The following is a 13,234-nucleotide window of genomic DNA, read 5'->3' on the forward strand; positions in this document are numbered from 1 at the left end:
AACACAAAACATAATAAGCATAACTTGCATAGAAAAAAGTTGAATTTTTTAATAAAACTTTCCCTAGGTACTAGAATGCGACGCCGCGTTGAACTTATTTTTGACACTGACGTTAATTTGAAATTATTGCCAAGTCACATATTTTTTCAACCATTCATCATAAAATTATTTAGTAGTTTTTAGTCATAAAAGTTTCAAAAAATATATATATTGATGATAGTATTTTTTATTAACTAACGTACACGGTGATGCACAGTGCCAATTTAAGGGTTAACATAATTATACTTATTTATATTAAGTGGAGGATTTTTTTTACAAACTACGACCTTAATAACTTCGGAGTCAGCTAGTTTACTTATACTGCTATGGGGTACGTATTATAATGTATAAATTTAAAATACATATCGGTTGAAATACATACAGTTGAAGTACCGAAAATTGAAAAATGTAATCGTTTAAATAAATATTAATCTAAATTCATAAGGCACGTTTTTCATATTGGTCGAAATACATAAAATTTAAATGACTAATAACTTTATGTATTTTGATGCATTATATTTTATAATTTTCGGTGTTTCAACTGTATGTATTTCAACCGATATGTTTTTAAATTTATACATTATAATACTTACAAAATAAAACGCGATGAAAAACATATTAAAACATACGACATGTTCGAGCATTTAAGAGCGTGCAAACGAAAAATTGCCCATTCAGCGATTTTGAGGTTTTTCAAATGCCTTATTAATGTCTAAATGCTTACGTTTTTTAAGGAAAAACTAATGTAACATATAGATAAACTCTTACTCTGATGTATAGCGGTAATTTCCATTTATTTCCGTCAGCGATTTTTTTTTGCCAAATCATTTTGTTAGTGAGGTTTTACAAAAATACGCGTCAGAGCTATCTTTCATGTGAAATATTTCCATTATAACCCACCACAAACAGTGTAACTTCAGTATTTTATAAAAGGAAATATAGTCTTTTAAGACATAGGGTCATCATATGTATCAAAATATTAGTTATTATTATTCAAATACCATTCTTCAAAAAGTCTAAATCGGTCTACTTCATCATTTTTTATCTCATTTGTTGTGATGTATTTGCCAATAAAACAATTTTATTATAAATCTACAGGAAATGTTTAGTCTGTAATATTTTTTTCAGCGCTTAATAATAGCTCATTTAATTTTGACAATTTTCTAAACTTGGGTCCTAAATCGATTATATAACCGCGCGCGTTAATAGTTACGACTCAGAAAGCGCCGGGCTCTCCCAAGGAACGGACGTATCGCTCTGCGCTCTCCGCAAGGTTATCAACCTTTACTGCAAACACCCGATAGTTATAGCGTGTCCGCAATTGCTTGATACTTGATAAGTAATTTTACATGTTAAAATTAAATGTTTTAAATTTTCGCAATTTTCACTCAAACTAATACGGGTAGATGCATTTTACATTTCACAAGCATTTATTTAACTTGCCATATGAGTATGTATGTTAGTATGTAGTGTGTAAGTATTAACTAAATTTGACCCACTTCCCGATTTTTGATTGAGATGAAACTTTGCGTGCATGTGTGAATAAAATGACAATGTAATATTATTATTATGACATGAAGCTGATCTGATGATGGAGCTGGAAGGTAACCACAAGAACTCTGTAATAAAACGACATAACCCCATCGAGTTTGGGCTCATTAGATTTGTCTTGACGAGTCCTAGGTGGTAACCAGGGACAAAGGTACAGTCAGCAAAAAAATATTGTATTAAAAAAATTAAATGTAACTTAAAGTTATTAAAGCTTTTATTTAACTTGCCCTGTTAGTATGTTTGTTAGTATGATAGTGAGTATGATATAAAAGTAAATAAAATCTTGTTGTACAGTAAAAGTCTTATCTTCTTAGATATGGGCAATAAACGAAAATCATTTGGGATGAAAAAACACAGTATGAGCTGCTTAGAAAAGGTTATTCATCATTATTAATTACCATTACTGTAAATCCAAGATAGAAATCTAGTTCCATAAATATATTTTTTTGTTAAATTCACTCCAAATCGGAATTAAGGTTACTGTAAAATTACTGTTTTTGGTTTTAAGATAGCATTTTTTTATCAGGTACTATACTACCATTAAAAGGTTATTTATCAATACTAATTCCCATTACTGTACATTCAGGATCAATAATAAATACGTTTTTGTGTTAAATTTAATTCAATTCGGATTTATGATAACATTACTTTCTTGATTTTAAGATTGCATTTATTTTCAGACGGAAAATAGAACAGGCTGAAATGTCGAATATACCTAATCATGAGATTTCTATAAGTCCCAATATGTAAAATGTATAACGCATTTTCAACTTTAAAAAAATTTGATTTTGCCACAATTTTATTCAGTAATAATACTTTTGTCTAGTTTGCACAGTATTTTATTAGGTACGTACCAAGTGAAATCATATAAAATGAAGATTATTGTTTATTAAACATTCCAGGATACTACTCAGTTTTGATAGACTGTCTCCGAACATGTACGATAGCTAATGAAATTCCTGTTACTAAAATGTCATTGGACTCCGTAGTCCATTAAATTAGACGCATTACGCATTGTTAATAATCTACTCCCAGAGAAGTCGACTCCATCTGATCTAAGGACTCCATCTTAAAACCCTCGCTTCGCTCGGGAGTTAACGCACGACACCCTCGCTGCGCTCGGGAGTTAAATCTGGAGTCCTTCGTTACGCTCAGGATTCAATACCGTACCCGTGACATAATAAAGTGCTTTATCCCCGTAGTGTACAATCTACTAATAGTATTTTATGCAATTGTTACATAAAGAGGGGTCTTGAAACCATAGTGTTTTTTAGGGCCTAATTATGTAAAATTTCATACAATATTTTATATACACACATTATCGCCTAAATATATATATATATATATATATATATATATATATATATATATATATCGGGGATTTCGGAATTGCTCGTTTAAAGATATTAGATGAAAATAATTATGAGCAATGATGATGAAATATTCATTTAGGTATTTACTAATTATTACGTGCCCTCACACAGTATACCGTGTATAGAAGCCGTGGTGGCCTAGTGGAGAAGCCGTGGTGGCCTAGTGGTTTGACCTATCGCCTCTCAAGCAGAGGGTCGTGGGTTCAAACCCCGGTCGCACCTCTGAGTTTTTCGAAATTCATGTGCGGAATTACATTTGAAATTTACCACGAGCTTTGCGGTGAAGGAAAACATCGTGAGGAAACCTGCACAAACCTGCGAAGCAATTCAATGGTGCGTGTGAAGTTCCCAATCCGCACTGGGCCCGCGTGGGAACTATGGCCCAAGCCCTCTTGTTCTGAGAGGAGGCCTGTGCCCAGCAGTGGGACGTATATAGGCTGGGATGATGGATGATGACACAGTATACCATCATATGCGTAAGAAACATTGAAACTAAATATTTTGCGCGCACTGAAAAATTAAATTTTTATTGCCAGCTTTTTTTACTGACTGTAATTTATATACGTTGTTGCCATCTAGGGCCAAAGTACTTGTCAAGACGAATCAAACGAGCCCAAAGTCGATGTGGTTATATAGATTTATTACAGAGTTCCTACGGCCACCTTCCAGCTCCATCATCAGATCAGGCTTCATAAATCATAATAATATACTGCATTGTCATTTGCTTTACACACGTATGTAAAATTTTAACTTAATCTGAAAACGCATATTTAGTCAAGTTTAGCTTCCAAAATTTTATCTATACCTACTAATAACTAACATACTAACAGGGCAAGATAAGTAAAAAGCTTGTAAGTAATAAAATAAATTATTATGTTAAGGAATAAAAATATTTATATCGCAACAATTTTTTTTCTTAATTTTACTACGACGGAAAATGTACAACGATCAAGATGTGTTTAATGTTTCGGCAACGCTCGCATCGTACGCACACAGCAAAACGTTGTAGTGTGCGGGCGAAACACGGGCCGCGGGAACGAGATCGCGCCAGTGACGAGTTGGGACAAAATGTTTGCGCGCTCTTAACGTCAAAGTTTCAGTTTCGAAAACACTGGCACTGTCGTGCTCTGCTCTACCCTTATAAAAAAAGTAGTAGAAACTTTCCCGCCACTTCTCGCGAGTCTTCTCATCTACATCATCTATGTTGTCTATGCATCGCTGCAGTTTTTGCCGATTGTTTTGTTTCGTGCCAGTATCTTGGATTACAGCCAAATCACAAATGTTTGGGTTCGACGACCTGTGATGGTCTTTTTGTGTCTGGCTAACTCTTAGCGATGGTGTAATGGGAGAGTGGGAACTGAGAACAATGGAAGTCGCAAAACATACGACTTTCATAATCTTGTTAACCGTCTAATTGCCGATTCGGGGTGGTTACGTAAACTGATAGTAACAATGTCAGACAGAAATTATTCTAAGTAAATATCTGTATCAAACATTTGAGAATTCTACTATTTTATTCAATTATAGTCAATCAATACAATGGAGAATATTAGGTATACACCTCAACAAACGAGAGAGAAAAAGATACGGGCAGGGTATTTATGCCCCAAGAAAGAGGTTCCTGCCACAAATTATTAGGTATAAATTGCACAAAACTTATGTATAAAAAAACAAGACATACATGCTTGAAAAACCAACGTCACATAAATAAAAAGAACTACCGTAATTATGTAAACAGAGCCACAGCACTAGATTAAACAAAAACTATAAACAAACATTACGCAACCAGCCAGACACAATTAAAAACGAATTTCAAAATTCGAACACATTCGCGTTCGCCGCGTCGGTTATGAAAACTGGCAAGATGGTTGACAGTCTATCTAGAAAAGGCGGTGCAGTAAATATGGTACCGACATTACGATTCTGGCCAGGACACCCTGCCCAAATGCGCTGAGTTAACGCTTTTCAAATATACAACGCTGCAAATTTATCGGTGCTGCTCAAAGCGCAACTGAGTCCTTCAACTTAGTCGTGTCTAGTTTTAGCCGACAGCAAATTGTAAGTTTGTAGCGCCGTACGAAGCGGGAAAGAAAGGGGTCAATGGATTAATAATTGAATTACCAATTAGATAGAATAAACGATAATAATGGTCATTTAACGCAGTGCCCGGGCGAAAATAAATCTTAATAATTTTCCGATTTTCTGTTGTGAAACCGCATGGAGAGTCATTGTATTTCTTTGGTAGAGTAGAAAGTAATTTGTATTTCAACTTGCAGGTACATCTACTTATATTTTTATAATTAACTAGCTATTCCCCTTATTTTACCTGCGTATAATGGGAATTAGCTCGTTCCCAGAATAAAAAGAAGTTGAGATGTTATTCAGGAATATTCAATCTTTCTTGAAATGTTTGTAAAGGTTATAATGCAACGGATTGCCCTTAGATGAATGATTGGTCTCGCGCGCTCGCAATCCCTTAGGTTAGGGATTGCCATAAAAACAAATGTACTTACAAACAAAGTTTAACTCTTTATTATATTCACGTGGGCAGCGTTACAAGACTTACAAGTCTAAAACATTAGGCGTCCAGAAAACATCACTGACCTACTTAAAATTGTTGTCAGATCGATTTCCTTGCGAAAATCTAACGTTAGGTCAATTTTCGATCACCACATATACTTAGGTTGACACTGGTTGACAACTGGTGGAGACTGTCTTGTAAATGTATGGGCGAATCCAGAGCCCTGGGCTGAGTCTAAGACAACAGTGTATATTTTTCTAAACTCATTATTTTTTTGTATTCCAGCGACAAAAGGGGAGAATACGGTATTTGACAACTCCTGAATTTGCCATGTCTTAATATTATTATGATAACCTCCTCCTTTTTTTTTGAAGTCGGTTAAAAATATAGATATACAGACAGTGTTTAGCGAAGAGAAAACTTAAATCGGTTGAAAATTGGATTTATAGTGATTTTTTGAAAAATCTATATACCTGTCTCTTTCTCAAACGCTTTTCTCTATGCAGCTAGTATGGCGCTACTAGCGTGTGACGTCACACGCTAGTTTGTCTTTCTCTGTCTAATCTTGAATATCAAAGCTTTATAACTTTGTTATTTGTAAAGCTAGTTTACAAAATTGTTTCTCTATTCGATAACAGGCATTCATCCCAGCCTATATGCGTCCCACTGCTGGGCACAGGCCTCCTCTCAGAACAAGAGGGCTTGGGCTATAGTTCCCACGCGGGCCCAGTGCGGATTGGGAACTTCACACGCACCATTGAATTGCTTCGCAGGTTTGTGCAGGTTTCCTCACGATGTTTTCCTTCATCGCAAAGCTCGTAGTAAATTTCAAATGTAATTCCGCACATGAATTTGGAAAAACTCAGAGGTGCGAGCCGGGGTTTGAACCCACGACCCTCTGCTTGAGAGGCGATAGGTCAAACCACTAGGCCACCACGGCTACATGTGTAGTGTAGTTTTAATTTATAAAACATATACAAAATAGTCAAATACCGTATTGATTTAGTTAGTTAGGTAGTTAAATGATATGAAGCTAGATACTCCCATTACTCCCTTATGTCAATGGTTAAAACTATAGCTCACGTCCAGTGTCTGACCGTCGTGGCATTGGGTCAGCCAACGGACAGCGTAGGAGTAAGTGATTCATAGGAAAAGTAAGCGTAACTTTAACTTAAAGCTTATAATAGTCCTCTTGTGCTTAGTTTGTAGGTATAGTCCCGGCACTTGCCCCGGGCGGCAGTTTTATGGGGGCGACAAATCCTTGAGACAAGAAATGAAGAAGAAAAGAAGAAAAATGCTATACATCGGCAGTTTTAACAGTTTTTCTCAAACACAGGGAGGGCGCCACCATCAAGGTTTTGCCCCGGTTCGAAAAAATCGTAGATCCGGGGCTGTAGGTACAGTCACCAGCATTAATATGTGCCACAGCGGAGCGTGCAAAAATATCTGACACGTCCTTCCGGCCCTAGAAATAGAGTCGTATCAGATATTTATGCACGCTTGTTGTGTCAGATATTGGTGCTGGTGACTGTACCTGTTGTCTGTCGTGGGTGAATGTCTATTGTTCCGCAATTGTTTGTTTTTTAATCCCCTACGCAAAGAGAGGGTGTGTTATAAATTTGACCCCAATGTCTGGCTGTCTCTCTGTGGCATCGTAGCTGTCAAACGAATGGACGGACACAGATTTTGGCGTGACGAGCTTATATTATAACTTACAACACACCTTTTTTGTGTCAGGAGTTTAAAAAAACCTATGGTCTTAATGTAAGTGTAGGATATCAATAACCAAATGATATATATATTTTACATTCCAATACACAACAATCCAATTACAAAAATTTGACTAAATCCACAAAACCCTAAATATTCGCGGCCACAGCCATTTACATTTAAAAGTCCAATTAGGTATGTTGTGCAAAGATCTGCATCGCAAACCCGGTATCGCCTAAACCGCCGCCCGCGCAACGATTTACCAAGGATTTACCCGTTCAATGCTACCCGACCCGCCGAACTACGTTTTGGAAACTGAGATAGTGGATTATTGTAACTATATTTTATATAATTTATTGAATAAAAATAACTAAGTAAGTATCATGGGACAATTGACATCAATTGACCTGTTCACAAACTGAGCAAAGAAAGTGCCGCGGCAGCGCCAGGACCAAATAAAGTTATTTTCAACTAGATTTATTAATCTTCGGTGTACAAGAAAAACAGGGTCAGTATTGACATGGCCCAACTCCCCTCTCTATTCCTTCCCCTCCCCCTTTTAGGCCGGCAACGCACCCGCTGTCCTAATAATGCTGTGGGTGTCCATGGGCGGCGGTGATCACTTACCATCACGTAACCCGCATGCTCGTTTTCCAGCTATTTAGTAATAAAAAAAAAATACATGCCGGAAATTATCAGGTCGGGATTGATCATCGCGGTACGATGCATACCGGGCTGATATTCAGTGGCATGCAACAATACTTTTACACGAAAAACAGGTTCGGTATTTCCATGTCTGTATTGTCCGGGCAGGTAGTCACACGAAAAATCGCCAAAATTGCCTTAAGTAATTAATGGATACAGTGAATTAAAATAAATAATCTCGCACTGTAGAATACATGGTCGAAATTCACTGAACGATCTTGCAAGCGATTACTAATTTCAACAAGTTGTCCGCAACTTAAATTGCAGTTAATAAAGCAGTCAAGAGGGAGATTAGGCCGATCATAAATCCTGACAATTGACAGAAGGATGTGGGTGTTTAAATTAACATAACTGCTGTAGTTTCTTGCTAAAAGACCTTTTTCAGGAACATTATATGATTTTAAATGATATTGTAACGGATAACTCACGTCTTAAACCGGAGAGAGCAGAGCAGTGGCGCGTAGTGTGCGTGTTGCGGCAGCCACCGAGTCGCGTTCGCGTGCTCCTGAGAAGAAGGGCTACGAAATAGCCCGAAACATGTCGAGCTAAACTCGGTTTAAGACGTGAGTTATCCGTTACAATATCATTTAATATGAGTGAGTCTCACGGTAGTTTCATGTTCAAAATTATGTGATTTTAGTGAAAATAATAATTTTAGAAAAATCTTTTTTAACCTCAAATGCAAAAAGGGGTGTTATAAGCTTTGAAACGGATGGATCGATTTCCATGTGTTTTTTTACGCAAAAGCGAGTTTCGTTGCAGTAGCTCAGCCATTTTTGAGAAACTTTAAAATGACGAGGAAACAACTGTTACAAGTTAAATAAAAAATTGTAAAAACATTAAGGCTCTAATTGGTTGAAAAATGTGGAAGGTTATAGATTCAAGTTGAACACAACTTTTCATAAGTTTTATATGAAGACTTGTTTTGTTTTTGATAACAAGCGTAAGGTTGATTTTAATCAGCAAAAAAAATATATTTATTTAGTTACCTATCGATCTATCCTAGACAGTTTAAATGCCAAAGATAAGGGACTTTATTACCGCAGTTAATAGATAAAGCAGGAATTTAGTAGATAAGCTTATCTTAGTAATCTATCTCACAGTTAGCTACAGTTAACTGCGACAGATCAATACTCAATTCCAGCCCATGTTTGCATATTTAGAAAACTATGATCGCCATTTTTGGCTACTCACCATATACCCCTTGTAAGGATCTAAAATTTAGCTTTAGCTTTTTAAAAAAAAAAATGTTTGTTTTTATTGGGTGACATTCTTTACCGGGCCGGATAATACTGACCCTGTTTTTAATGTACAAGTGCATAGCAAACTCAAGTAAATTTCTATGGGTGTGTAAATGAAAAACAGTGTTGGTATTTCCATGACGGTATTATCACCCTTTTTTTTAAGTTAACGCAACTTCTGCTATCATATCCACATTCTGTCATTACTCTTGAACACTCTTTTCAATCCTTCTGCTCCCATATACCGTTATACACCGTTTAAGTTACCTGGCTGCTGGTAGTCGGCATTGTTTAAGGTTGAGTACCAATCTCCTCTTGGCCTGTCCTTTAACCTTTTTCAAGACCTACTCTAAATCCTTCACAAATCCTTCACAGTGCAATCTACCAGGCTGTGGAATCAGTTACCAACCTCCATCAGGCAATCTCGCACCTAGGATTGTTCAGGGAGGGTTTGAAGAAAATGTGACACACCTTCTTAAATTTTGAAAAAATCCTTTTTTTTGTTTATTGTATTGTTAGGGTTTGAAGAAAATGTGGCTCACATCTTAAATTTTGAAAACATCCTTTTTTTTGTTTATTGTTATGTATTATTGACATTATGTTTGTATATGTATGCATATATTTGTATATAGTAGTTTATTTCTATGTTAGGTCACTATTATACATTTGTGTATTATATTATTTAAAGCATTGTATTGTCCCTAGCTGAATGCTCCTCTCATCCATTCAAAGGTTGACTGGTTGAGATCCCTTAAAGGGATAAGTTCGCCTTTGTACATATAGCTCAATGTCTGTCAATTGTGTTTGTTACTTATTTTGTACAACAAAGAGTTTACATACATACAACTTACTTCTATCAAACAAGCAGTGTTACCAACCATAGAAAATTTTCTTTCTTGACAAAACAACTCATAATCTTTTATTTGATTTTAGGTAACCTTGTACCATCTCTGCATGCAATATGGATTAACATAAAAAAAGGCTACATAAACCAGTCTGTTAAAATAGCATCTTGAATTACCCAATTTATGAATTTTCTTTAACACATAGAATATTGGCAATTCTATAAAAATCTAGTTATGCTGTAAAACATTGGCTATAATAAAAGAAAAAGTGTTATAATTTTTTTTTACTCCAAAGTATCATACAAACTTGCACAGAAATCTGATCATATTTTCATACCTCATACAGTAGAACCCCAAATACCTTAAATACTTGGCAAGTTAGATAGAACATTGTAAAAAGGATTCTGAATAAACTGAGAATTTGTTTCCTTTTTAAAGTCTGTTTAAAGATAGTTTCCTCCTATCCTATTCATGCGAGTACAACTCCAACTTGTCTAGTTTTTGATTAACCCGTTGTGCAACCTAAAACTTTTTTGAGAAATTTTGGATAAGTACCCTATTATAAAAGGAGGATTGAAGCTAGTAACAAAAGTAGTGTCCCACAGGCTAAAGTATAATCAATACTATATTTTTTACTGTGAAACAATTTAAAGACTGTTTGATGTCTGGTGTGCTTACTGACACATTATTAATGCATATTGTATTTATATGCATCTGTGTATAATTTCATAGTATGTTTTGCAAGTTTGCACAGATGTAAATTTTGAGGTCAAATGTAATTAATATTCCAATGTCATATATTCTACAACAAATTATGTTCAGTTAACTTAAAGTCATCAATTTATAATGTTTTGCTAAAGAAGAAAAGAAGAGCAATACCTACTTACTTACAAAATATTGACACAAAACATTATCTATTTATTTATATCAAGCTACAAATTATAGCAGCATAAACCATATACATTTTAAGTACCTAATAAATAATAATAAACACATAGCTAATAAGTTCGTCCTACAAGAGAAACAATAATACATAAAAAAAGCATTACTTACTATCAAGAGACGAATAATTACACAGAAAACTACCTACTTATTATCTAAATACGCAATAATTTCTACAATCATAAAACCTACAATCTGAAAAAAAATAAAAGTTTTTTGAAATTGCCTTAACATAAACAATACACTCTACACTAATATTTTTAAAGAATACAACAAAAACACGATAATTTTATTTGAATTTTTGAATTAAGAACACTTACCTGCGCACAGCTATCACACGTCAAGTCCAAACATTTTACGAAAATCACAACAGAAAAATGTTTACAAAGTTTTTTTTAACGAATCACCTGAAAAGTTCCTTAATTTCATTAATTGATTTGTTTTCTAAGCACTTGTTTACGCACATCCACACCTGTCGATTGATTTGATTGAAAACATCGGAAGGAAGGAAATGTAAAGAATTCGCGTTTTTAAGCATGGCAGCATTGGCAGCCCAGTTCTCATTATTTCTTTGGCCCATACTGTGCCCATAACATTTAAGTTAAAGTTAAAATGCTTGTATGAAATAATTGTTAAATTGAATAAGTATACAATGGAATTTGTTTAAATATGGTGAAACAATAGAAAATATAATACATTTGAATTCACCATTTTTTGTTTTTTTTTTGCATGGTCACCCTAAAAATTTCTTAACGTTTCGTTTCACGCTAACAGAAATGACAGCTACAAGTTAGTTTACCAAGGTGTTACGAAGCTTAAGCGCGCCTCACATTATCAGAAGTAAATTAGAAATAACTGGCATTTTCAAAATAAGCATTTGTAGATGCAAGCGAGATATAGTTATTTATAAGTATTAGTATTACGCACACAAAAAGAAATAATATTAGAAATATAGAAGTGGTACATCATTTTTACTCACGTCTTTCCAACTAATTTGGAACGCAGGACTTAAGGTGGTTTTCCACCGGCGAGGCGAGAGGAGACGAGACGAGACGAGAATTGAAATTTGTATGGCAGCGCCCGCGGCGGCTCGCGGCGGGCGCGCGTGAATGCATACAAACTTCAATTCTCGTCTCGCCTCGCCCGCCGGTGGAAAATCACCATTACGCTAGTTGCAAATGTTGCAATAGATGCCGACCACACGTCCCTATTGGCGTTTGCAATTGATTACGATTTTCGGTTAGTTTCCCGGTGAGCTATTTGGTATGATTCCTCTGCAGGGCAACTACGAAACTCGAAGTTCGTGTCGTGCGGTCCCTCTGACACTTATACTATTTAATCCGAGAGCAAGAGGGACGGCACGACACGAACTTCGAGTTTCGTAGTAGCCCTGCTGGCGTGCTGGCACTTAGGTCCACAGAAGGTACGGTTCATGTAATATGATGTAGGTAATCAAGAGAGCCGAATTTTTTTTCGTTTCTAAAGTATTCTAATCAAGTCACAGAAATCAAATGTCATACGACAGGCTTAACTAATAACCTAATAAAACATCTACGGTACGGTACGGTTTTACGGTCTTGCTCGATTGACTCATTTAGATCACAAATCGCCAACGTGATGCAAATGTCAAAGTTGTCAGACAGACCTTACGATTCTAGCGCCATCAAGCCTCTCAGAAACCCTCAATGTGATACTTACCTTACTGAATGCTAAGTAAAACAATATTTTTTATTAAATATCATTTATTTGTAATACAGATATTGTATTTTTATTTAAACTACGTCAGACAATACAAATGTCAAATAACTTAATACAGATAGCCCTGTAATGCATAAACTAGGGTAACAGGTTACGGCAAGGGAGTTGAGAAAATTGTAAAGGAGAAATACAACTCAAATGTCCTATAAAACTTATTTACCGCACCAGCACTGCCACGTGCTTTATTTACTAAAGTATCCCATAAATATAATTTCAATTTTATGCCAATTTACATTAGGTGTTAAATTCAGTTATGCGAATTAATAATTATGCGTAAATTAGTGTGCTGAGGCGGCAAATACGCGATAGAGATTAACTATATCAAAATAGACTTTTGTAAATAATGCTACCAGTGCTGAAAACTCTTTTAATTTTTCAATTTGACAGCATCAATGTTACGGATGAGGCCGGTTAAGCTGTAATTTATTATTTGCAGTTTAAAGTTTAAAAATAATAAAATAACTCAACGGAAGAAAAGCCTCTCATGCTTGCTCTAGACACAAGAATATAAAGATAATCGTTTTTGGAATAAGTTTTTTTTTTTAAATA

The sequence above is a fragment of the Choristoneura fumiferana genome, chromosome 27 (assembly GCF_025370935.1).
Source record: "Choristoneura fumiferana chromosome 27, NRCan_CFum_1, whole genome shotgun sequence".
NCBI classification, from domain to species: Eukaryota; Metazoa; Arthropoda; class Insecta; order Lepidoptera; family Tortricidae; genus Choristoneura; species Choristoneura fumiferana.